This window comes from Camelus bactrianus, chromosome X (assembly GCF_048773025.1).
Source record: "Camelus bactrianus isolate YW-2024 breed Bactrian camel chromosome X, ASM4877302v1, whole genome shotgun sequence".
NCBI lineage: Eukaryota > Metazoa > Chordata > Mammalia > Artiodactyla > Camelidae > Camelus > Camelus bactrianus.
Window position 1 is genome coordinate 35,974,706 of NC_133575.1, and position 27,993 is coordinate 36,002,698.

Here is a 27,993-nt window from a genome sequence, read left to right on the forward strand (position 1 = left end):
AAGAAGAGGTTGGGGCGATGCCAGGAGGAATCAGCAAAGAAGAACTGGCAAGGAGCACCCTCTGGGAAGGCAGAGCACCAAGTGTGGCATCGCGGAAGCCAAGCGAAGACAACGATTTCGAGGAAGATGGCAGGAGAGCAGCTGGGGCACATCCTGTCGGCAGGCTCATGTGAAACGTGGAGGTCCTGGGCACTTTCGATGGGGTCATTTTGGGGGAAAGTGGGGACACAAAGCCTAATGGAATGAAGACAATGGAGCCTGGGAGGCGAGGTATTCACAGCAGTAAACAGAGACAACAATTTCAAAGACAAATAGCACAGTGGAAGGGGAGGGTGGGTGGGAGAAATGGATGGTGCTGGGAAACACATGAAAATTGCGAGAGCCTCAATTAGGAGACGGATGATGGGACCCGGTGTGTCGTGGAGAGGTTGGCCTACAAAGACTTTGTTGCTGTTGACGTCACCCAGAGTGATCTGAAGCTACGCATTGAAATGTCTGGCAAATGGTAAACCGCCAGCATGAAACAGAACCGTGAGTGATACATGGCATTTGCTTTTCGTTTACGTAGCCAAGAAACACAATGAACTCGAAGCAAAGTGCATCAGTACCAAATAATAACGCAAAGCCACGACAGCAACTATAGCCGTGGGATCCTTTGTATCTTAGTCACAGTGTGTGAAAACACCCAACTACGTTGCTTATACAGATCCATCACCTGGAGTCACGAGACAAACTTCAGATTGACTGTCTCTCTAGCAGTGACACAGATCACCCTGGTTAGAGACACACCTTGGTCTCTCTTGGAAGTTGACAAGTTGGCAGTCCTCAGGTAGAGTCTATCTGTGGCCACAGAACTGAGGCTGACCAAGTTCTTGGTAACTGAAGACATCAAGCCCAATCATTGAGCTTCTTGAGCTCTGAACAGATCAGTTACCTTCAAATGACATTCAAGTTTATTGCAGAAATGCTGTGCATCAGGGTGTGGCTGTGAAAAGCGACAACAAAATTCTTTGACCATGATCGATGACCGAAAAAAAAAAATCAGTTGGTTTCCCTGAATTAATTCATTCTAGAGGTGGACAGCAGAGTGAGGTTAACAGCACAGATTGGGGAGCCAGACCACCCAGGCTAAGTCCCAGCTCCACCATTTATGAACTGTCTAACTTTGGGCAACTAACTGAACATCTCTGTGCTGGTTTTCTTGTCTGTAAAACGAAGAGGAGCCAACAGGACCTATTTCATAGGGTTACTGGGAAGCTAAAGCGACTTGCTGTATGCAACCGTTATTATAAAGTCATAATCTTCATCTTGGAATTGAGAACTGACCACAAAAAAATGGTGCGACTCAGTCTGTTACCTAGCCTTGGGGGCATCAACTGTACTCCAACTCTTGAATACAATCAATAATGTGCTTTGCAAAAATAATTTTTACATTGCTTTAACAGAGACATCTAGTGAAGATTAAAATACAAATACAACCTTCACATTTCGGGATGTGGCAGAGACTTAATCAATAAATTATATGTATGCCTGCCTCAGGGCCTTTCATCTTTCTGAAACTTAAGGCAGAAAGCCTTGTCTGAGTCAGAGAGGGGATCTCGAACCTATGGGGAAATCATGCTGTGAGGGCTCCACTGTATTTAATCCCTAAAATTAGATACAACAGGCCTAGAAAAGTTCAGTGACTGCTAAAGGTTAGATAAATAGCAAGTGGTGAGGTTAACAAACAAATCAGGGCTCCCAACTGCCGGTTCAGCCATCCTTCCACCTTGCCCTGGGATGTGGGGGCTCCCCTAAACGGTACTCATTTGCCCAGTGAGAGATGCCGTGTTGTAAGTACACTATTTCATGCGGGAGAGTCTGGGAATCCCCAAGGTATTTCTGAGAGGACTGTGATCTGCACTCTGAATGCTGTCGAAGCCCCCAGCTCTCCCTACCTCCCTACATCAGGTGGCTTGAGGCTCCCAGGTCTGTTCCAGCCAGACCTGTCACCACCTGTCCCTTACTTTCAGCCTTGGGCTTAAACAGACAAAACCCGATCGATGAAAGAAAAAAAAAAAAAAAAAAAAAAGAGAGAGATGGTGGTATGGATGGATTCGATTTTCAAAACTACACACACGTTTTTTTAAGAGGAGCAAGGTATGGCTGTGCCCTCAGGAGGAAAGGGGTCTTTGGGTATTAAAATGTAAATGTGTGTCATCTATAAACTCTGTGCTCTGACCATCAGTAAATGAAATACTGATCTGCCTGTGCAACAAATACTTATTTTTTTTTTTACCTCACTATGTGCAGTTCCAGGCTGGGCTCTGGGAAAGAACAGAGACTATGCCCCCCCCCCCACAAGAATTCAAGATGCAACTGGAGAGAGTGGGTACGAAGGTTAGGAAAGATAATGAATAACATGAACATGTAGGCTCTAAATTTATGAAACAGACATTACTGTAAGCTTTGGAATGCTTTCTTCAAAGGAAATTTACAAGAAAGCCCAATATGTAAAATAGCCCAAAGGACGTGATCTGGTAGAAGTCGGAAGAGCCCCTGTAGATAACTCTGTTCTCTGCTCTCTGCCCCCAAGCTTTGAACCCTGCCGGTGCCCAGCCTTCAGAGCACTGGAGAAGGAGAGGCAGGATGTGCTTTCAAAGGTGACCGGCACCAATGAGGATGTAGGAAAGGGCCAACTAGGTAAGAAGTCCCTAGTTCCTGTCCCAGCTCTCACCACGCCTCCCCATCCCACAGAGTGACCCCTGTGAAAAGGAGGCACGTTTCTACAGGGGAACCCAACCGAGATGTCCCCTAGGGCTAAACTCTCAAAAACAAATGAGAGACGGAGGCCAGGGCAGATTGGAGAACCCAGACTTCTACTTACCATGGCAGGCATTTTTCAAGACCACTCCCCTAACCTCCCTGATGTTTTACCATGTGGGGATATAGGTCCAGGAGGGCCAAATCTCCCACTTTTCCACGAGAAAGAAACACTGCCCTGTTTATAATACTGCATGGGCCAAAGACAACATACGTACTGGCTAGTGTGCATTCTTACATTAGAAGAGGGGTCTGCATCTGTCTTGCCTACTGCACTAGCCCCAGCATCTTGCCCAGATGTGTTCACGTACATGTGTTCCACATGTATCTGCTGAGCGCACAAGAACCAAATATTAGATTAGGCAGAAAATTGGAACCCAACTTCTTTTGTCTCTCTTCCATTAGAGAAACACTACAGCTTAGGGTAACTATACGGGGTAGCAGGTTCTAAGTAAAGGGAATCCATGTATAAATTTATAAATTCCTCACAAGCCACTATTAACAACATCAGGGTTACTGCATTTGCCCTCCACACCTCAATTCTTCAAGCTCTTTTGTTTTGCTGTTATGATTACCTCAGTCTCAATCTAATTCTTTCCTTCCTCTTTTCTCTTTTCTCCCTCTTCTAATATTTCACTAAGGGTTTTACCAAGAAAAATAAATAAATAAAAATCACTCAGTAAATGAGAGTGTATGTGCAGTTCCACATGAGGGTGGCAGGTGGCGCTACATCAATCTCCAGCCTCAGAAGAGAGCTAAGACCTGGGCTCTGAGTCTCTGCTCTTCAGAGCCTTGGTCATTGCTGGAGAATTAGAAGGGACATGTGGGTACTCGTGGGATTGTGAGGAACATCTTTGGAGTTCTTATATCAGAATGTACTTCTGGAGTTTTTGACGTATCCCAAGTCTCTGCTCTCAGTAGCTCTGGTTGGACTTCACAGAAAGTCAAGTGTAAGGTTTGAGGATGGGTGAGTTCCAAGATGGACAGGTGAAAGTTCTACCTAAGGTATATCTTGTACATCTGAATAAAACAACTCTTTCAAGGTAATAAGGAGATGGCTCCAGAAACCCAACCACTGAAATGAGGCACTTAATCAGAACATCAAGATTGCTGCACACCAGAAATTGACACGTTGTAACTGACTATACTTCAGGGCAAAGACCAAAGTGTCCCTGAAATGCACAGTTCCTGGAAGGGCTGAGACTGAAGAAATCCTTGATCATCTTGCTGAGAGCATGAAGACTTGGGAGATGGTACCATATTCGGCATACGAACATATACCATTGTTCAGAGCAATGGAAGGTTTAGGCCAATTTATAGAGGAAAGGGGAAATGATAGGGCTGACGAGCAGAGGATAGGCTTCACTGGAAAAGCCCTTTTCCTGGAGGGTTTTTAAGAGCCAGATCTAGGAAGGTCAGGACTTAATAGTCACAGCTAAGGAATTTCCATCTGCGCCCCCTCTAAAACACTCCCCCCTACTCCCGTCATCTTCCCCGGACCCCAGACAGCTCCTGAGCTGATCCCATACCACAGGTGCCTGCCTTTGTACTTGGCCTCTAGCTGTGTTCAAATCTTCCCCCAGACCTTTGAAGAACACCAGTGGTAGTCCTGGAACAGGAGTTAGTTTCATCTCTTTCCGCTGCCTCTTGAAAAAATATTTTAATTGTAGAAACTCCTAAAAGCATCTACAAAAGTAGAGATAATACTATAATGAACCCTACATATCTTTAATTGGCTGTAATGGTTCTTTTTGCAAAACTTGCTTTATCTAGCCTCATCCACCACTGTTTTTTCTCTTTCGTTTTAAAAGTTAATAAAATTGGTATTAGAGAGGAAGGACCTCACTCAGCGCCACCCTGTTAGAAGCAGATAGATATACAGTTATAACTCAGGCCAAATTTTTAAAAAATTTTAAAAGGCTCTTTTGAGAGATTAAAATGGAAGGGGACAGAATATAAAAGATAGACCCTCCCTGATACAACCTACTATATATAAAATAGATAAACAACAAGGTCTTCCTGTATAGCACGGGGAACTATATTCAATACCTTATAATAGACTATAATGGATAAGAATCTGAGAAAGAATATATATCTATATCTATATCTATATCTATATCTATATCTATATATATCTGTATCTATGTATAAAACTGAATCACTATGCTGTACACCAGAAATTAACACAACATTGTAAATCAACTATATTTCAATTTAAAAAAATAAGATAGACCCTCCCTCCCTGAGTGAAAGTCACCTACCACCCTTTTCAGCAGATTTGCTCACCTCAGGGGGTTAAAAAGATCAGTAGGAAAATCGGTAAGCAATATAAGAGGTAAATCGGTTCAGGCCAAGAGATGTATTTTTTAAATATTGTTTTAAATGGTTAAGTTGGTTTGTCTTTTTCTGGGGAATTTAAATTATCAGCAGATGAAAGGTTAACGTTCAGTGAATTACCACAACAAAAGTCTGCATGTCCACTGTTCAACATTTAAAAAAAACGTAATGTGGAGGGGGGGAACTATTTTTTAAATTGAAATTCAGTCTTTATAATTAAGAAGATCATTCATTTGTGTGTTATTTATGCCCGTATATACCCTCTTGCTTTAGGAGAGAGAGTGGTGGCATCTTTTTAAAACATAATTTTCAGAGGGCAGAAATCATTTCTTTTTCAGGTAACTAAAGCACACTCCCTCGTTAAAACTGAGAAGCAGACATCTGGCCTTCTCCGACGACTATGATCAAATGTTTTATTTTATAAAATCCACAGCCTAGATTGTTGTATTTGCTGTTTCTTCCATCTGCCCTTTCAGTTCTAGCTAAATCCCATCCCTTCTCTTTCTCTCTCTCTCTCTCTCTCTCACATCCCCAGTGCCTCAAGAACTCACATTTCCTAGGCGCTCAAAAATATTTGATACACAGAATGAACCACTGTTGATTTACTCGATACTCTCCTCGTTCTTCCCAAACCACACCTCTTTCAGCTTTCCAGCTCCCTTGTCCCGGCTCCCTTCCATCTCTTCATCGATTTCAGTGTTCTGACATTTAAAACTGTGCTAAGTGTTCCAAAATGTCTAAGAATGATGGATTGCACCAGATACCATGGGTATGTTACCTTTTTACAAACCTACGGCCACTTGGAATGCTGAAAAAGGGAACCTGTTTGGATGGCAGATGGGAGCATGGGACCTTGAAATTGCTGAGGCCTTGAAATTCAATCCCCGAGTCTCCAGGCATAAGCTAAACATTTAAAAATAGAACTTAAGTGTTTTATTAACAAGAACCACATATTAATGCCACTTGATGCTAACAAAGCCATATCCTTACAGTGCATTATATTCTGACTCTGCGACCCTACCATTTTTTCATGCTTAGTAATAACCTAAACAATGCTGATACACTGGAGCACTCCTTCTGGATGTCGGTATTTAAAGCTCAGGGGCAATGTAATGGCAGACTCGAAATACCTTGGACAAAAGAATATTTCATGCAGAATGACTACCAGCTGATTATTACTTCCAAGGTGGACAAACCAAGTAGCAGTGGAAGAAGCCAACACTATACCATGAGAAATTCAGGACTGAGAAAAAGAAGCGTGTCCTGAAAGTGAAAACCTAGAAAATAATGGACCCTGGGAATCACATGCAGCTCCTTTTAGTTAATAAGCTATAGTTTCCACTACTTGAGAGGTCTTAGAAATCATGTAACTACTTGCTAGGATGGGGGACTCGGGCTAAAATGTCTTCCATACATCTCAGTGAGGCAGGGAGAACACTGGTTTTGTTTTTGTTTCTTTGAGTTGCAAATTCTTTTTTTTTTTTTTTTGAAGTACAGTCAGTTACAATGTGTCAATTTCTGGTGGACATTGGTTTTAATTGCTTTTCTACATTAATGTTAAGTTACGGTTGCTCAGTCCCAGCACTGTTGACATTTGGGGCCAGACCATTCATCGTTGCTGGCGGGGGGGGGGGGGGGGGAGCTGTCCTGTGCACTGTAGGATGTTTCACAATGTCCCTGGTGTCAATCCACTAGAGGCCAATAGCATCTCCACTCCTCAGTTGTGACAACCGAAACACCACCTCAGACATCGCCAAATGTCCCCTAAGGGGCAAAGTCATTCTCAGCATTGAGAACCACTGTTTTAAGTCCCCAAATACTCCCATTTGTTTAACCTCCTCTCTTTTCAATCCCCACCCAACAAAAGCCATACTCACCAGCCTATGCGTACGCGTTCATTTTCTTTCAGATCTATAAATTTACTTCAATGGACAGTTGTGAAAAGTAAAAGAAACCGTAAGCAGAACGAGTGACCTGCTTCTGGGAGGGCACGTGACAGGCACTCTGGAAATGCTGGTTCCCACTCTCCATTTCTGTTGAAGAATTTGTAGCTTCTAAAGCAGATACCTGTCCATTTCACATATCTTATTTCAAAGGTAAGCTCACATATTTTGTTTTGTTTTGTTCTTTAATTGAAGTATAGTCGGTTTACAATGTTGTGTTAATTTCTCGTGTACAGCACAGTGATTCGGTTATACATATATATTCCTTTTCATATTCTTTTTGATTATAGGCTATTACAAGGTATTAAAAATAGTTCCCTGTGCTAGACAGTAGGACCTTGCTGTTTACCTATAAGCTCACATATTTTGAATATGGAATTACATTCAAAATAATATAAAGATTATGATTTCTTCTATCTTCTCTCTCAGTAGGAGGAATACAAGTCCCAATTTTTAGGAGGAACACCAGAACTAAGTAAACGTTAGCATTTCAAACGAAATGCTTTTTACACTTCAGTGAATTCTTGTCAGGAGGCATGGCCTTAAAAACACAGTACCTTCACCAACGATATCTAATGGCAACAGCCCACAGGACTTATAGCCTCCCACCCAAGCTTCTATGGTGATACTTGAACTCAAAGGGTTGGAATTCAAACTACCTGGTAAATCTAAAGGGAAACCCTAGCCTCATTCCTCAAAGCATTTTTTAAGTAATTCATTGGGGGAGGGAAAAGATTAATACTTCATACTTTTTAATAAAATTCTTTTCTAAATAAAGAAATTAATTTTCATTTGAGAACTTCTCAAGTCCTAATGGACTCAGGATAAGATTCTAGACCCATTTTCTTTTTCCCAATCAGGAAATACTAGACATTGTTCAAACAGAGGCAGAGTTTCAGCATGCCATGTCGTTGAAAACTCACCAGCAAAATATTAATCACAGCTGAAACCTGACATGTACTCTCCCGTGTTCCTTAGGGACAATACATTCCAGCAATTAAAAATACATTTCATTTCTTCTAAGTGCACATTCAGTCTGTCAAACTGGATGACAACACCATAAAGCTGCTGAAATTCTGAAACCCAACCTGCTAAACATCCTGAACAGCCCTTTTCTAAAGAAAAGTGAAGACCAATGTCTGCATCCTTTTCAGATGAAGTCTAGAGAAATGTATGTATCCTTTTCAGATGTGAAGACATCTGAAAATTACATACGAAGGGTTTTAAAATAACCCCCTAATAAACTGCTTAATATGAAGAGCATTTCAAATTCAGCAACTTTCCAATTTCTGTATTTGTTGTAAATGGTACTCTAGTAAAAAAATTGTCCTCGTGCTCCTAAGAATGTTAAAGGGTTTAAGATCACTCTGGCAGACCGAGGCAGAAGCCCTTGAAAACCGTGGGTTGTATCTTTTAAAGGTGTCAAAGGAAAAGCAGATGAAATGCTGTAATCTCCACCCACTGTCACTTAAGACAGAACAGCCCACACACTCTGCACGCCCAGCCAGCATCCTGCATCCACCCTTTCTTTCAAGCCCACTGCATTAGACCATGGAAACTCAGGATGTGTGGCCACAGTGGCCCCTGCACTGTTTCCAGCTGGCCCACCACGTGGCGTGGCCGTGACCTTAGTCACACTTCCTCCTAACATCCTGTGAGTGGGCTCAGGCTGGAGCCAGCCCTTCCCACCGTGCTGCCAGCCCTGCTCCTGGAAATGACAAACCCCTACTCCCGAAAAACATCCCATTCTCCTCTAACACCAACATAGCTTCCTGTCCCCACCCCTCGTGAACAACAGGTCTTTGAGTACCATTCACCCCCCTGGTAATATCTTTAACCATTTAGCTATTGAGGGAGGGAGCTACAACTTCACTTCGACTGTTCATGGAAGCTGGTTCTCTGATTTTAACTGAACTCTTTGAACTATTATCACAATAATCACTTCTCCCAGAATTATAAGCCCGGCTAATCTTCAGAATCGAAAACAGGGCACCGAAAAAATCTGCACAACGGAGCTCTCTTCATTAAAGAAGTATTTCATTTAGTAGAGAGAGTGCTGGTTGGATTCCAATTTACAGAAGCACTATTTTTAGGGTCTTTTTTCTAGTTGGACTAAAAGGATTTTAGAAATCTTTGGCTTGTGTATATAACTTGTGTGCGTGAAAAGGAACTTTCACTTTAATAAATAGGTTAAGGAGGGAAAAAAACACTTGCTATTTAATTTTAGTTGTAGAGTCAAGAAAGAAGCAATTTTTCTTTCATCAGATGATGGAAAGAACACTACTGATTGGCAATATTAATCCCACCTTCCTCCTAAAATGTGCATCTGGGTCCTAAGGATGGTTTTTCAAGCAAAGCTGTAAAGCTGGGTGGAGTAACACTGAGGAGACCGTTCACACATCCCTGGTTTAGACTCATCTTATTCTACACGTTCAAAAGCAGACACAGAGCTTCCGGTTCTGCAGAAGCTGGAGTGAGCACGCTCCACCCTGTCTTTCCCAGGGAACATGAACTAGAAAACCTGGAAAGACTGCCTGGAGCAGCTCCTTGAGGCCTGCAAAGTAAATCGGAGGAGGCAGATTAGGAAAAGACCAGAATTCGAAATAGCACCAAACTGCCCGTGAGTTTACCATTACATTTTCCTCCAGTTTGCCCCAAGTCCGAACCCAATACACTGCCAGCAGGCACGGAGAACTGACAGAGAGGGAGCCAGGAGATGCCCTGCGGCTGTGGCTCGGGGAACAGGAAAGAAAACTCCAGACGCTCAGAGAGTGGGGGAAGTCCCCCAGTTTTTCCCCTCCTCTCTGTTCTCTCAGGCCACAGCCCCCAAGTGGCAATAGGGGCCCCCAGGACCAGAATTCTCAGGGATGAGGACCTTCCTCTGGGTTCAGCAGGGCTGTGGTTCCAAGAGGATGGGGCCAAACCTATTATTGTTTGGACACGGGGACGTGGGGACAGTTGTGAAAGTATGTGCCAGAGCAGAGTAATGAAATCCCCAGCTTTCTGGCTAAATAACCAAAAAAAAAAAAAAAAAAAAAAAAAGGTGGGGGGACTGGAAAGTATTGGAGAGATCACTGAGGGGGAAGAGTTCGGGAAAGAGACCCCGTAAGTTGTTTCTGAACTTGTGGGCTCACCTACAGCTTTGCATGCATGGATCTCCTCCAGAACAGCCTCCCGGAGACTACGGGAACTGAACTGCCTAAGTCCCAGACCAGGTGGAGGGGTACATATCAGACACATCCAAACAGCACTGCCAAGGCTTGGGAAATTGAACTGCCATTGGCAATGCACCTCACAGAAAGTGGGTTAGAAATTACTCTGTGAACCTCACCAGGTCGAGACTGCCTGCTAAGACGAAAATATCAACATTCTCCATGGGATTTCAACAAGATGCAGAGTCTCATAACACAATATTCAAAATGTTCTGGATAAAATCCAAAAGTACTCCGCATGGAAAAAGACGATCAACAGATGCCAATGTCACGATGACAGAGCTGTTTGAACTGACAAACACTTTAAAGCAGCTATTATAAAAATGCTCCAAGCCACCAATCATGTGCAATCTTGAAACGTACAGAGGAAAAGAAAGTCTGAGCAAAGACATAAAATGTGTAAAGAAGAACTGTTGGGAACTTGAGAACTGAAAAAGAAAGTAAGTGACATAAACACTCATTGGATGGACTCAATGAAGCACTGGAGATAAGAGGCCGTGAATCTGAAGATAAAACCAGAGAAATTAGCCAGTCTGAGCAACAGATGAAAAAAAGATTTAAAAACAAAACAACAGAGCCCCAGGGATTTGGGGGACAAGGACAGAAGCTCTGCCTTCTGTGTCACGGGAGTCCCAGAAAAAGGAGGAAGAGTTTAGAGCAAGAAAATAAAATCTAATAATATAACAGCTGAAACTTCCTGAATTTCTCAAGAGACATAACTCTATGCTTTCAAAAAGCTATCCTTCAGGGATGAAGGTGAAATACAGATCTCCTCAGATGAAGGAAAGCCAAGACCATTCACTGGCAGCTGACTTCCTCTGAGATAACAGCTAAAGAAAGCTCAAAGGGAAATGATACCACAAAGAACATGAGGAATGAAGGAAAAGAGAAGTGGTAGATATCTGGGTAAACAGAAAACACTATACTTCTCTTGAGTTCTTTGCTGAAAGCAAAAATTCTAACATTGTGTATGGGGTTTTCAAAGTATGCCCCCGTTAACAGATCAGATAAAAGCAGCAAAAGAAGGGAGGATAAAGGGAACTACATCATGGTTAAGTTTTCTACGGGGCACTTAAAGTGATAAAGTATTGATTCTAAACTGACTATGAAATACGTACATTGTAATTCCTAGAGTAGGTACCAAAAAAAAAAAAAAAAGCCATACAGAGAGATACACAAGAGATCAATTAAAATAAACCACTAAGAAAAATTCAAATAACTCAAAAGAGGGCAGAATACAAGAAACAGGTCTGAAAAATAGAGGGAAGAAACAGAAAACAATAATGAAATGGCAGGCATAAACCCAAGCATACCCATCATGATGTTAAACTTAAATGGTCTAAACATGTGAATGAAAAGGCAAAGACTATGAGGATGAATTAAAAATATGAGCCACATGCTAACAAAAACTCACTTGAAGTATAATACTGTCAAGAGGTAGGTTAAAAGTAAAAAAAAAAAAAAATAGTAAAAGGATAGAAAAAGGTATACCATGAAAACACGTCCAAAGCTGGAGTGGCTGTAGTTCTCTCAGACAAAACAAACTTCAAAAGAAAGACAGTTGCCAGGTACAAAGAAGGACACTACATAACGACAAAAGGGTCAATTTGCCAAGAAGACATGACAATCCTAAATGTATTTGTACCCTGCCACAGACCTTCCAAATATATGAAGCAAAAAATTGACAGAACTCGGAGGAGAAACAGGTAAATCTAAAGTTATACTGCAAAATTTCAACACTCCTCTCAGTCATATATAGAAATAGTAGACAGAAAATGCCACTAACCAACTGAATCTCATATTTATAAAACATTCGAACCAACAAAATCAGAAAACACATTCTTTTAAAGGACATATAAAACATTCGCCAAGACAGACTATACCCCGAAGTAAACTTTATTAGCAAATTTAAAAGAATTCAAATAATGCAAAATATTCTTTCTGATCATAACGCAATTAAACTAGAAACCAATAACAAACCAATAACATTGGGAAAATGAAACTTCCCAAATACTTGGAAATCATACAACATATTTCTAAATAATGTATGGGTCCAAAGGAAAAGTCTCAAGTAAAAAAAAATCTTTTTTAAAATGAACAAAATGAAAATATGAAGATGTCTGTGATGCAGCCGAAATAGTGCTTACAGGGAAATTTATGATCAATATTTCTATTAGAAAAAAAGAAAGATCTCTAATCAATCACCTAAGGTTCCACTTGCAGAAACAAGAAAATGAAGAGCAAAATACACCCAAAGCAAGGGAGGAAATAACAAAGATAAGAACTAAAATAAATGAAATTGAAAGCAAAAAAGAAAAAAAGAAAAAGAAAAAGAAAGAGAGCAAAGAAAAAGAGAGAGAGCAAAGAAAAGGAAAGAAAATCAATGAGAAAAATACCAGTTATCTGAAAATATCAATAAAATTGTTAAGCCTCTAGCAAGACTAACAAAGCAAAGGAGAAGAGAGAAAACACAACTTTCTAGTATCAGGAATGAAAGGGATGGTATCACTTACAGATCCCACTGACATTAAAATTATAAGGGAATATTACGAACAACTCTACATACATACATAAATTTGATAACTAATACTGCTAGTGTTTTTGATGATTTTTAACATCGGTATTCATAAGGTATATTGGTCTGGGGTTTTGTCTTTGTTGTTTTGTTTTTAACCATCTTTGGTATCAGAGTGATGCTGGTCTCCTAGCTTAAGTTGGGAAGTTTCCCCTCTTCTGAAAGAGACTGTCTAAAATTAGCGTTACTCCTTCCTCAAATGTTTGTTAGAATTTCCCAGCAAAACCACCTGGGTCTGGAGATCTCTTTTTCAAAAGGTTTTTTAAACTATGAATCCAGTTTTAGTAATGATTATAGAACTACCCGGGTTGTTGATTTCATCTCAGACGGGTTTTGGTAGGTTGCAGTTTTTGCAGGAATTAGTATTCAAGTTCTTGTTGAATTCTCAAGTTTGATTCCCCTTGGATGAGAGAAGAGACAACTCGATCCAGGATTTTCCAGATTGTCACAGAAAGGTTTCCAGTCCTCTTGGCAGTAATCAGATCATGATAGGGGGAGGTTACCGGGGGATCAGGGGAGGGTAAATTTCAGGCTCCTAGCTCCTGAGATTGGCCTGTCACACTCCACTGTAGTTTCTACAGTCATCAGAATCTCTATTAGCTGGCCAGGGCAGAGGATTTGAAATGTTCTGAGTTAGCTGGGAACTGTGGGGCTGGAGGTGAGGCAGGGGTGGGAGGTGAGAGTGGGGAGTGAGGTCAATTTTAAGTGTAAAGCTGGCCAGGGGAAGGCCACAATGTCTCTACCCTCCTCTCCCACCAGAGCAACTGCCCTCTGAACCACCTTCTGAGATTCTTCCATCTTCCACGCAGCAGACACCCAGACCCCGGTTAAGAGCTGTCATGGCTTCTGTCCACACATTACGAGTAGTCTCTTGAATTCTTTTCTTATTTTGAAGAGAATTAGGCTGCTACAGAAAAAGTTTGGAAAACACTGGCCCCAGATGTCCCAAAGGAGGTGACTCGGGTTCTGGCATGGGCTCCTGGGGAAGGCGATGGGCCAGCCATTCTCAGCTCAAGGCTGGGCACCTCAATGGAGTCAGCCTGGGTTTGGAAACAAGGTCGTGGCATCCAACTGACTGGCTGCAATCCTTCCTCCATTGAGTCAGACACACAAACTGAGACTCATAAAGCTGAAGGCAACCTCATGAATCTCCCTGTCTCAGCCCTTATTTCGCAGACGAGGAGACTGTGGTCTTGGGCCAGGAAGCAGCTGGCCCAAGGTCGCATACCTTGTTGAGGCAAAAATGGGACGGGGGCCCAAATTCCAGGGTCCCGGCATAGTGTTCTTTACACGACATACAAAAACAAGTATTGACTGGGCAGCTACTCTGTATAGGAGGTAATGTGACAACAGTTCCTATCATCATGGAATTTGAACTTCAGCGCGGAATGTGGACGGTAAACAATCAGACAGATAACTAAATAGGAAATAAGGGTGGGGAAGGTATGGCTCAGTGCTAGAGTGCACGCTTAGCATGCATGAGGTCCTGGGTTCAATCCCCAGTACCTCCATTAAACGATCAAATAAATATTCTGTATAGCACAAGGAACTATATTCAGTATCTTGTAGTAACCTATAATGAAGAAGCACATGAAAATGAATAGATGTATGTACACGTATGACTGAAACACTACACTGTACACCAGAAATTGACACATTGTAACTGACTATACTTCAATAAAATAAATAAATAAATAAACCTAATTACCTCACCCCTCTAAAATTTTTTTAAAAAAATAAAATAAAATGGAAACGAGTATTAAATTACTAAGGAGCAATGCAAGGAGTGGAAATCCACTGCCTTAAAGTTTCTTCCCAAAATATATAACCCACCAGCCCCAGAGTCATAGTGATCCCAATGGAAAAGTTTCACTTTGGAAGATTGGGGAATTAGCCTATGTGATCTTTTGGTGATGGAGTGAAATTTCATGTTGTTCAAGTCTGCAAGCCAGTGAGTGCTTTTGCCCTACATCTGAAGCACAATCGTAGACAGGGACATGGAGAAGGTCCCATGTCCTAGGAGCTAGACAAAATGATGGACACTGAAAGAAGTGATGATTCTGGCCAAGAATCCTTTCTTGGACCAGGATGAAAGAGTGAGGGGATTCAAGCTAAGCATGACCCAGATACTGCAGGTGAGTTAGCACCACAGCCACGAAGGCCCTGAAACAGGCTCCAGCAACCAGCCTGATAGACCCCAGAGAGCAGGAGCCCTCTGCCGAGTCAACCCAAAGTTCTACAGAGCAGAGAACGGATGAATGTAGGATTCTAGGTTTCAACACCTTGACAGTGAAGGAAGACCATGATGAAATACGCACGGATAAAGCTCCTAGTTTTAGCTCGGAATCTGATCAATGGAACACTTTGAACAGGAAACTCCTATGAAAGTTAGACAAGTCACTCTTTGGGGAACACCCTCACGATGGAAGCATTTCAAGTGTCTCTGATTGTCTCCTGTGCTTTCAAAGGATTAAACACAATCATAGAATCTGAGACTTGAGGTGAAAGTGACCATCACTTCTGCTTCGCACCTGGTAAGTTACCACATGAGAGAATTTAACAGAACAGACTCAAGTCTGTAGCCCCGGACCTGAGAATTGTATTGTATCAGGAGATCAGGCTCTTGTAACCAAAATGATAATGATCAAAATAAGTATGCAGTTCTATATGAAGCACGGAGCCTTCTGGGAGACAAAGCCAAGTCAAGTCACCTCTGAGATGACTGAGATAACTCCTAAAAGAGACTGTTTCCAGAAGCTTCTAAATCACAATGCAAAGTGGGGTAAACTGCACACATAGTTTGCGACAGACAAGCAGGAGTAACTGCCAAGGATTGTTACCAGAATGGGTAAGATTCAGTACACAGCACTACCAAACAGGTGTCTGACCACCCACCTGCCTGGGCTCTTGGCTCATCATTTCAAAACCTCTAAAGGTGCTTATTTTGGTAAAAGGTATAGAACTGAAGATTTTTTTTTAATTTCTTAATGCATTCAGCTTCAACCTTCATTGATACCTGCCAACTCTGCTGGTGCAGAAGTAACTGATCATCATTACAACAGGCTGCAGACGTCAAAAGCAGCAACGACCACCAAGGCTGAGTGGGGTCTCCCTCCTTGAAAGTTATTAACAATAGAATGGTTTAGTTCACGTTTCCCTCAGCCCCTCAGGAACTGGCCAAGTTCAGTGATTCTGTGAGTCAATGGGAAAATGACAACCATTAACCTTGGGCTCTATGTTTTTGTGCCTTGAGAGTGAAGACAGGACAGGATGAAATATGTACAGAGCTCTCCTGGTTTTATCTCAGGACGGGGCCAGAATTAACACTTATTTTTATATATGTTCACTGCTGTATCCAGAACACCTAGTACAGAGTCTGGAGTATTGCGGGACCTCCAAAGACATTTGGGGGCGTAAATTACACAATCGCATGATTAGACAAAAATTCTGCCAAGCTAAAAATATCTGCCCTGAAAAAAATCACTGTTTTGTTGTTATGCGTATTGATATGAAGTATCAAGTAAGGAAGTAAGTAGCAAACCAAACATTCATTTTGGTTTTTTTTTTTCTTGGTATGGTTTGGTGAAATCAGATAAGTAAGGATAATGCATACCTTTTTATTGGTCACTGGTTATGTGATTTGGGGCAAATGACTTGGATGTCTCCTCAGTATCTGTGGCCTAATATCTAAAATGAGGCCAATAATCTCTTCCTCATGGCATCGCAGTAACGACTCAGTGCAGTCATACTATTTTTGAGTCTGACACACACAACAGTTGTCCAACAAACCCAGGAGAGACTATGAGAAAACCTCTCATATTGTCCTTTGACCCCCCAAACACGAATTCCAAGTAGAGGTTCATATCATCCATGTCACTTTCTGAGTTTCTTCCCAAAGAAATGAGTCCTTCAGTCATTACAGCAAGAATCCTCTACCCTGACTGCAGATCGGAACCTCAGGGAAGCTTTCCAGTCAGGTGACCTGCTCACTGGAACTCTCCAGTCGTGGACGGGGTCGGGGGGACAGAGCTGCCTGGGAGGGCTTCTCCACCTGGCCCTGAACCCCCAGGCCCCGTGCCCTTAGGAAGGGAGCCCAGGTACTTGGGGACAGAGGAGCACCAGAACGGAAGTAGTCAGTACGCGAGGAGCGCGATGCTTTAGAGGTAGGGGACAGGCAGGCACAGCACAGGGGAGCACCAGGGAAGGATGGCGGGCCCAAATCAGGAGCATACAACCTCTTTCTCGGAGAAGCATCCTTAATTCACCAGTAAGTGAAAGGACGTTTGGAAAAAACTTCCGCAAGCTGTGATTTGACAGAAATTTCAAGTGAATATATACCTAAGCTTTCCAAAAAACAGATCTGAAATTGGCTGGTTCATTTGGCCTAAACCGTAACATATGGACTGATCTAAATGCTGCCGAAAGCTTTCATTTTTAAAGGCAACGTACGTGTTTTTTCCAATAGAAGTTTAACATTTTTTAAAGAAATCACAAGTGATGTCATCAGAAGGTCAATATACTCACCGAGATGAGCAAAAGGATTTCTCTTCAAGAGAGCACCAATCAAGGAGAAGTTGTTCCCATCTTTCCGTCCTAAATTAGCCATATGCTATTTTAGTTCTTTCTAGAACTCCAAGGATGCTGCAACGTTTTGTGACTCAGTTTCTCCACCTGTTGAAAAAAAAGAAATGCAGGAGGGATGAATCTAGCTAACTCTAAAGCACGATGTTTCTCTTCTGAAAACAGCAATCATTGTCACTTCTCTCTAGGCCAGGAATTTTATTCCCAAATACGCTTATCTTTTAATATGTGGTTCCTGAAAAGGAGGGACCAGAGTTTAAAAAAACAACACAACGAAAGGAGGGATCAATTAGGTGTTTGGGATTAACAGATACACACTACTATATATAAAGTAGATAAACAACAAGGACCTACTGTATAGCACAGGAAATTATACCCAGTTTCTTATAATAAGCTATAATGGAAAAGAATCTGAAAATATATGTATGCATGCATAGGTATAACTGAATTGCTTTGCTGTACACCTGAAACTAACATTGTAAGTCAACTACACTTTGATAAAAAATAAAATTTTAAAAATAAGTAAGCAATAAAGACTTCAAAAGGGGGGGGGGAATAACACAATGAGTGAAAAGCAGGCTTAAAGGAAGTTTTTTAGACCCCCTTGTTCACCCCAAAACAGGATAGACCACAACGCCTCCTTTTTCTTTTAATCAAATTTCCAAGGGGAGGGCATAGCTCAAGAGGTAGAGCGCATGCTTAGCATAGATAAGGTCCCAGGTTCAATCCCCGGTACTTCCTCTAAAAATAAATAAATAAGTAAACCTAACTACCTCCCCCTCAAGATTTTTTTTTTAACTAATCTGAACACCCTTGCTTATTAGCCCAGAGCTAGGAGTGGAGGATGCTGAATGCCACACCGCCCCCCCAAAAAATCCAAGACTCAAAGAGTGCTCTCATTTAGTACCGATGAGGGAAGAATCACATATATTTTTGTGATACATACAAACTAGAATCAAGTTAACATACCAGCAAAGGCCTCATTTTGTAACATTCTTGATAATGGAGGACAAGTCATAAAAACACAGTGTGCCCAAAACCAGACTATTTTAAAAGCAGGGGATAGTTAGAGTACATGAAGAAAAATGGATTTTTCATAAATTTCAATACAGAGAAAACCTTAATATTCATTCAACACTGCATAGACTCTTTCATAGGCCTTCAATTTGATAATATTACATGCTCTAAGAACCCAATGTAACTATAGAATATTCGACATTTTTTTAAGGACTAAGAACTGTACAAACTCCATAAGTAGAGAGATCGCTCGTTGACAGAACATAAGGATTCAAAAGCATCTAACAGTGACCAAGTTAGGGAAGAGTTTAACAGTTTCCTTCATTACAACAGCCCTGTTCTATAACCACTTGAAGTGTTCTCGGTTTGTAATCATACAAGTCCATTTTTTTTTTAAAACTGGAGAATTATTACTGTAGCCAAATGTTAATAAGCACCTTCGTTGAGAGTCAGTAAAAGAAAATCCATTAGGCAGAAGTGGCTTTGTATTAAAAGACAGTGTCTGCAAAGTGAAACTTCAACTCTCCATATTTCTAAGGGGAACATGAAGCCCTCTTTTCTTAGTCCAGCTTGTTTTTTGGGGAGCTTACCACTACGCATAAAATGTCTTACTTCTACCATTTTGAAAAGGTTCTTCTAAAAAGCACCAAGAAATGTTTAAGTAGAAGAGAATTAAAGAACCAGTATGACTTTTTTCCACTTACTCTAAGAGAAGAAATACACAAAGGAAGCCGAAATGCTATCAAAAATGCCTGATGGTAACCTCAAGCTGTCAAAATTAAATATGGAGGTTCATGAAAAATAATTATCGACCTTGCAAAACAGTAACATAAAAAGTATTTCTTAATGTGAAGATCATGTCTTAAGGGTCCAGTCTCGAATGAACATATAAACTTTTCCAGAAGTCTATAGTTACATAGGTAAATCCTTTATTTCTCTCATATTTTTCAGAATGTGTTCACATAGCTCTTAAGTTTCATTCGCAAGACATAAGATGATCTAGCCTGCCATGTAAATGGCTTCATTTGGAAAGCCTCCTTTCATTCATAGGCAAGAAGAATGCTTGCTTCCTGTGTTCCAGGAGACCATATTTACATAATTAGTAGTTTTTCTAAGATTTACTTTGCGTGCTTCTCACGTGATTGAGATACTGGCAGGGAGAGCCCCCGTGCTGGGTAGCAACTGAGCAGTGGCAAGATGCTCACTTTCGAGAATGTTCCCAAGCCTAACGTGGTAAGTCCTTGGTCTCTGGTGATTATGCCCCCGAGGCTTTGGTTAAGTTTCAGGTATTTTACCTGAAAAGAATAATACGGCTGACAGTCACCAATAAATTAATAAATACAACATGCTAATATATTTCTGTCAGCAAAGAGGACACCAGGTGAGAGGAAATTAAAAGTGTCTCTCCTCCCCCTCCTCCCCCATCCCCAGTGGCCCAGCTGGGTGGCCTGGGGTCTAGGAAATGAGAGAAAGGAGGAGGGTTCCTAATTGTAGGTGAGAAACCTGAAAGATTGATTTATCTACTTCCCTAGGCTGCCTGAAAGGCAAGCAATTCTGTTTTGTGTTTGTTTCCACTCTCAAGTAACTTTACCTATGCACATAGGGAAAGACAGAAATTAATATGTACTAAGAAAAACACAATGTAGAAGGCCCAGTTACACAATTCATAGAAAAGCAACACATCTGTATCTTTCAGTCAAGCATTCTGGGAAAGCAGACATTCTGGCTTCCCAAAACCCCACCAGCATCTGCAGTTTGGCTACTTTATGGGCGGACCACAGCTCAAAAGACCTGTTGGCATCCTGACGCCAGAGCACATCCATCCTTCCCTCACGCCAATGTCAACCAGATGATGCGTCTTCCGAGTAAGGTGACTCCATTGGCTGAAGGAGGCTCTCGCCACATCAGTCCTCTTTGGGAGGCAGTTTCATTTCATAGAGCATCACCCAGTGGGAGCTGATCTGGGAAAGGCCAATATGAAACTGCACTAGACGAAAACATTATATCCTCCGTGGATGTTCCAGGCCTTTCCACTACTTTTGGCCACACCAGAGTTCACTCTGATCGCAGTGCAAAAGGCAATACTCTGGGTAATGAAGCCCATAAACCAATAAAATAAGCTTCAGGCTGTGTCTTCTCAATGTGTTATTTTCATCTTTTATACACAGTGTCTTCTAAATTTAATCATGACTCTTCAAACCATTATACTAATTGGGGGCAAAAAAAAAAAAAAAGCCCTGATGCTGTTTTAGGGTCAAAAATTACTTGTATTTTTCAAAATAACTTGTAATAGAAGTATTTGTTTCAATATGCAAAGCAGCAAAACATTAGTTTGGAGCTCATGAAATAGATGGTTAAACTATTACTTTAAAAAGAGAGGTAAATACATATGTTGTTTAAATGTGACAAATATTTTGAGAGCATCTGAAAGTATTTAAGATACCAACTTTTAAAGAATAAAACCCGATTTATTAGACAGTCTAATTTCAGAAGATTTGTCTTTCATTTCAAAATTTCAGTTACTGTCATAATAAAATTGTTGGGAAAATGAGATTTACTTTGCAACTGCTGTGTAATTTGTCCTCTTTTTTTTTTTCCTACCTGCCAGTGTACATGAGACTGCTGTTCCAATTAAGGCAAAATATAAAACTTCCCTATGGCTTAATTTCCTTTCTAAGTAAAATGAGAAAACTGTCAAAGATTAGTTCCTGCCTCTACTTTTCAGAACAAGTAGAACTTATAAAGTACTTTGCAAATACAAAAAGCTATTTTAAAGGATCGGGGGGATGAAATTGTCTAAGCAGGATAAATATTTGTAGATGACAATTCATATTTTATAACTACCTTTTAATTGTCTATCTCCTGTATAATCAGATGTGTTTTACAACAGCCATGATCTCTAGAGACATGTTTTTAATAAATACTCTTTGAACTGAGGAACCGTCTCAGATTGGAGACTATAAAAGAGATATGATGACTAAAAGCACTGCGGGATGGGATCCTGGAACAGAAGAAGGACATAAATGGAAAAAACTGGTGAAATGTGAATCAAAGTCTGGAGTTTAACGAGGAGTTTTGCACCAGTGTTCATTTCCCGGTCTTGGTTAACTGTTCATGGAAGATTGAGGGAGCTGGGTGATGGGTAAATGAGACCTCTCTGTACTATTTTTGCAACTCTTCTACAAATGTAAGATTAGTTCAAAATAAAACGTTTAAGAAGTGTGAAGACAAAAAGAATTTAAGATAACAGTGAGAAAGGAAAACAATGTTACAAGTTTTCTTAAGAACTTAAAGCTTCTAAAATAGTGTTTAAGGCATTACATACCCTTTGATTCCACTAATGAAATGATTCCACTAGATGGCACCCTATTTTCTTCAGTGACCGGAGACCTCTCTTCACCTGTCTACCACCCATCACCTGACAGAAATGTTTCCTGAGCTCATTTTATAGATCTACTGGGCATGGTGCCCAGTATATCTTTGTATAACAGATTCTATGCTGTGATTCCCCGCATAAAACAAGGTTTGCTTTCTTTGCTGGAAATGTCTTCTTTTGGGATTCAAGCTTCATTATCATTCTAGAAATTTTCAGAGGTTTGTGAATTTGGTCTTTCAACGCATTTCTCAAGCCCTTACTTTGTGCCACCTCATCTATCTATAGCGTCCGTGGCAACTGATTATCTTGGCCGGTGACCGACAGGAAAACCTTCGCCTCCTCCTGCACACTTGAAAAGTGCCTGAGATCTGGAAAGCAACTTTGAAGAGGGAGCGAACGGCAGTCCGCTTTGTTTCCATGACTCTGATGCTGTTCAACACCTCCCTGAGCTTTCCTGCTTAAAGGAAAGGATAGCTATTCTAGATTCCTTTTTTTTTTTTATATGAAGTTAAATAGGCTCCTTTTTAAGTTAAAACCAAATAGCTAAGAATCTACCTGGTGCCAGTATGGTTTGCCATCCGTACTCCAATCTTCTTTATCTGCAGCATTTCCTGGTCCATTCAATATCCTCCTTGTAAAACATCCCTGCCGTCCACACTCCTTAGTCTGCCACTGCTCTCTGCTGAGAAGCTCTAATAAACCCACGACGCCGGGTGCCATTCCCTTCTGAAGTTTCATTTTAGGAAAGCAATTTAGAACATCACTCATGTGAATTTTTTTTTTTAAGGATTAAAAACCATTCGGAGGCGCTTATATGTCAAAATGAAAAGAGACTCATGCTGTTTACTAACCTATTTCCAAAGTTCGAAACTTAGATAAGGTTGGAAAACATTCAATCTCTGAATTTTCTAGAATAAGCATTTATCGCACTATGGAATAAACTGGAAACAGTGATTCTACATAAGCGAGACAATATCTACTTATTTATGCCTGGCCCTAGCCAAAAGCAGAAGACATAAAAACAAGGAGATGCCCTCAATTTGGATTAAGGGGTCATGCCGCTGCAATTCTTAAATTGAAAGGTCCATAGGAATCCCTCTCTCTGCATGCGTTTCTCATTCTCATGTACCAACAAAACTTATAAAGCATAGAATGTAATAACTAAACTCCATCTTAAAAACTCTTCCCTTTTAAAACAATTTGCTGCAATTGTGATTGCAAAATTTGTGGATGAAATTTTCCCTAAATATAACGCGAAGCACTACAGTATAGCTTTTCTGGTGCTCTAAACTTACCACCTGTAAGTCTGGAAAATGGGTCTGTTAAATTTAAGATAAAATTACTTAAATTAGCTCCAATTTTAAATGCAACCATATACCTTTTCACATTGAAGACATTACACCGAGGGGACCTCAGGATACATGCTTTAATAAAAATTTCAATTCACTATTTCTAAACCATTAGATTTCTTTAGGAAAAAAGCAAAACTGCTCATCAACTTGCCTGTGGGCTCACATTTATTTAAATAAATATTCCATTTAATTAATTGTTCAAAGAACTTTAGATAATATCCTCACCAAGGAAACCTGAGGCTTTCTCTTTCCTATTCCTGCCATTCAAATTCATGTACTTTCGAGTTAATTTTCTTACTTCTGTATCATACTAAAAGGGGAACATTACTTATTTATCCAAAGCCTTACCCAAATGAATAGAACTTGAGATTATCTTCCATACGTATGTGGAATATATTTATATTTCATATACATTTTATATAGAGAATATAAAATTAAAGAGTGACCCAAGTCCTTGGAAATCTCAAGTGAGAAAAAACAAAACAGCAGAAAAAAACGGGAAAATAAGCTCATTTAAAGATTTGAGCTCAAAACTGAATATCCAGCCGTGCCCTAGGTGTAGCTCTTTGATACCTTTTTCTAGAAAAAAAAAATTATGACATCATAATGCCCAAGACACAGCCAGATGAATCCATCTTTAATGTGTGATCCATGTTGTTCTAAGTTATTTCTTTGATCCAATAATAAGCGCCTGCTATATGCTAGACACTGGGTTAGGTGGGCGCTGGTATGACAATAATAACCCACGTGGTGTCCTTGTCCTTGGGGAGTTTAAGTCAAATGAGGACAAGAGACCACTCAATAATCAATGTCAACAAAAATAAAACAGACGCTATGATAGATGGCAAATCCCGTTATCTGGCTTAGGGTCAAATACTGCTGGGAAAAAGAGTTTCAAGGAAAATAAATGAACATTTCAAACTGTTTTCAACCAGAATGAAAATATTTTCTGATCAACACTCGCATAACTGGAAATTCCACATGTCTTTGCACATTTTGGCCAGTTATATTTTTGCTCTATTTATAGCCTATAATCATTCATTTAAAAAAAAAAAAGATAGCCTCTATGTTTATAAAAAAGATGGTTTGTCAGTTCTTATACTTTTCTACCATGATTAGAAACAGACACCAAGAAAATAAATTCAAACAAACCTTTTTGTTTCCAGTTTACAGGCACCACCAACCAAGCTTTCTGAAATCAATTGCTTGTTCTTGCTTCCCACCGGACACCTATGGCATTTCTTCCATGCAAAACCCCAAGCAAGTTCATCTGCCAAGAATTCCCCCCCAGGAAGCAAGTGGAAAAGGAGCCATATTTGAAAGAACTCGGTCTAATTTCCCTAAGATGACTCCTTTGGAGAAACAGAACTTTGTAGGGGTGAAATGAACTACTTCCATATTTCCCAGAGGGAATCCTTCCTTGCGACCAATTCAGCTGCCTTCTGTATTATAGCAATCTTTAAATAGTTCCCCTTCTACTTATAGCCCTTCTAAATTCACTATTGTTACTCATTATGAGTTCACTGGTATTAGTCAGGACAAGTCAGTTAGTCACTATATTTTTTAAACCACCAACTCCCCCCGCCCTTTCTGGTTTTCCTATCCCTTCAGTATTTTGCAACATTTAAAAGATGAGTAACTAGACACAAGGAATGCTGCTGGGCATTTTGAGTTCGTTTGTGGTTTAAACAGTGACCATATCCCCATCAATAAAAGGCGTACATGGTCACATTTCTTCTCGTGAAAAGGTGACACCTACATTTTAAACTTTAGGATGAAAAATTCAAGTCATATATGTTTGTTTGACCATCATTTCTCATCAACCTATTTAGAAATAGTTCACACAAATTCTTTATTCAGACAACACGGCGGTAAATGGACACCATTCCTTCTTTTGACAAAAAGACCCTTGTCTGCTAAGATTTCTGTTAATCCCAGGAGGGGAGTGGAAAATAATCCAGGAAATTTCGGACTGTTCTGGTCTTTTAAAATTATCTGTCAATTAAGGCCTGATGTAATCGCCCCAACTTATCTTTTCAACCTTATCTGCCAGGACTTCCCCAAATCTGCCATCAATTTATGCTGCATTGAGGGAAAACGCATCTCTGCTGTGAGCCATTCAGAGACCTTCAAAGCCCCCGCCCCTTCCTCGCTCCATCCACACCCAACCATTGCAAAGCACGTGCTCCCCTAGAACCCTCCCCTAACCACTGCAGCTGCCAGCCAATGCATGCTCTTTGAATTCATGCTACACTTTACTGCCTTAAATCCTTCCTGACCTATTATGTACCTACATCCCCTCTTCCTGAGCAGACAGTAGGCTCCCCCTAGACATTCTGTCCTTACAGATGTCTCTTTAACCCACAGCATCTGGCATTTGGACACACACACTAAATTACGTGCAAAACCAAATCTCCTCCATTTCCCCTTTTAAAGGCGGGACATCACACACACCCACAGCAAATTCTTGTCCTATCTGAGTAGCTTCTTTTCCATCATTCAAGCAGCTTAGCACAGCCGTGGTGTATGGACAATTAAAACAAACGTTACAAGGAAGGATTCCCCAGTGAATCAGTAATAAACAGAAATCAACATCTGCATCGCCCATTTTCCTAACGAGCATGACAAATGCACCTTCGCATATTAAAATAATCCACCACTTCACAGGGACATTTAATTCTACGTGGACACACACCATCATGAACTGCCACGGAATTAGCTATTTGGACTTTATAAAATGGCTATACTGAATCGAGGAACAGTTTTTTTGTTTGTTATGAAATATTGTGACTAGACGTTCTCATTGAATTTCTTAAGAAACGGAAAAGTATAAGAAAGTGGTTGCCAACATGCAAATGGCAAAAGCTAGAAGTTGCTTTTGAGCTCACCCTTCACTGTGGAGCATCCTAAAAAAAAAAAAAATCTTCACCAATTAATTGCTTTCCTTTTTTCCTCTCTCCTGTGTGTGGAGGGGATGGAAGAGAGGGGAAGGGAAGCAAGAGAAGGGCCAGGGTTCATGTTACAGTGAGCATCATCTTTCCAATATGCTCGTCATATGCTATGGTTCCCAACTACTTGCAAAACTTCACTTCTTAAATCATTTATGGAAATTCTGTGGCTAGCCAGCAGTTCAATTCTGTCCAAAAGAAAAAGTTTGGTTTTGTGAAAATGACAGAAAAAGACAGCACTTTACACAAGATTTGTACATTTCATTGTATGTCAATTTGAACTCAGAAGGAAAAAAAAACATTGAAAAAGAAATACTGAACTTAGAATGCAGAAACACTGATGGGTGTCTTTTTTTTTTTTAATGCATCAGAAAACAAGATGGGTTAATGGACGACTCGATGAACAACTAGATGGTTAGATATTTGATAAAGCAAGTATCTTAAAATACTAGTGTTCACTGTAAAATTCTTTCAACTTTGCTACAGACTTGGAGATTTTCATTAAAAATGTGAGGGGACAAAATTCACTGATGTAAATTTATCTCTTGGAAGCCATACACATCCACAAAATGACTTGCTAAAGATCTTTTCAACTATTTCTTTGTACCGCCCAATTGGCATCCACAAGGCAGAAAGCCGTTGGCTTCCCTCCGGCTCTTAACGCAGAGCCCTCACTGCAGGGGCCAGATCTGTCAGGGCCCTCACTTGACTCAAGCCTGAGAATCAGCTGACTGCCCCTGCCACTTGGCAGGGCTGGAGTGTGCCCCTCCTCCCCGGCACGCTGCCCTGGGAGGCAACACAGAACCAGCTGTCCCTGCCGCAGGACCGCCCCACCTGCCCCACATCCTCAGGCTCCATCCCTGAAGTGCCAGAGGGTTTGGTGTCTCCAGGTAGCCACATGCCAGGCACATAAGCGTTTCCCCAGACACCTTAGGTTTCTCCAGAAGCTGCTGGCCATTTCCGTAAGCTTTGCTTCTCCCCTCACCCAGCCAGCAGCACCCTGCCTAGCTTTCCTTGGAGGAAATCCAAGAAGAAGCAGAGAAAAAGGCAAGTCTCCCCCACAACCCCAGTCCCGAGACCAGGAAGGACCGGGACATTTTTTGATGATACACAGTGAGGACCACACGCTCTACGCGTAGGTCCCAGCAACTCACAGGGCAAAGAAAAAGAAGGGACTCTCCCATCCTCTGTTGCGCCTCACCCTTATTCAAAAATCAGGGCCAGGGAGGGAGGAAAAAAAGGCTCATTCTCACAGCTCGTGCTTGCCGAGGACAGGAAACTCCCGACTCGACAGCATCCCTGAGGACAAGGACCCCAGCCACAATCCAAACCCAGCCTCCCCATCCGCCTCATCATTTTGCTCAGAGGAAGAACCGGAGCTAAGAAGAAGTGTGGTGAAAGTCACACTGTGTGATTTAGCTTCCCAAACCACGGGTTCCTCCTAGTCAAAACTTTTGTCCTCTGGTCCTCCGGCAACACTGAGACTCGACCCAGAGCACAGAGGGTATTGTTTGTGTGGTTCGGCTTGGGCCAGAGTTGCTTCGACTCTGAGCTTGGGGCTGAAATCCACAGAGCCGCTCATCTATGAGAAAAGCCCAGAGTCCGGGGTGAAACCCCATTATTAACCCTCATGATCTCATAGGTCAACCCTTCCTGCCCTGCCCCGGTCCCCTTATCTCTTCCCTCTAGACACTGGCGTGAAACACAGACAGCTTGAGGAGAAAATGCCATGGTTTATGACGCCCTCCAGTAGTTCAGAGTGTCCCGCCTCCCAGGCACCCTGTCCCTTAAGGGACAGTCCGAGGGACTGTAATTCCAAGAGGGCTGGGCAGGAGTAGGGGAAACCAAGA

General features: G+C 41.2%; 1 long non-coding RNA gene across 1 annotated transcript in view; it reads right to left on the reverse strand.

Moving 5' to 3' along the window:
* The window catches only part of LOC123612167 (uncharacterized), a 91,894-nt gene that overhangs the window by 35,384 nt on the left and 28,517 nt on the right, over positions 1–27,993 (reverse strand). The window contains exon 5 of the long non-coding RNA XR_012504585.1: positions 17,394–17,540. This is a non-coding gene — a long non-coding RNA (uncharacterized LOC123612167). The remainder of the gene's footprint in view (positions 1–17,393; positions 17,541–27,993) is intronic.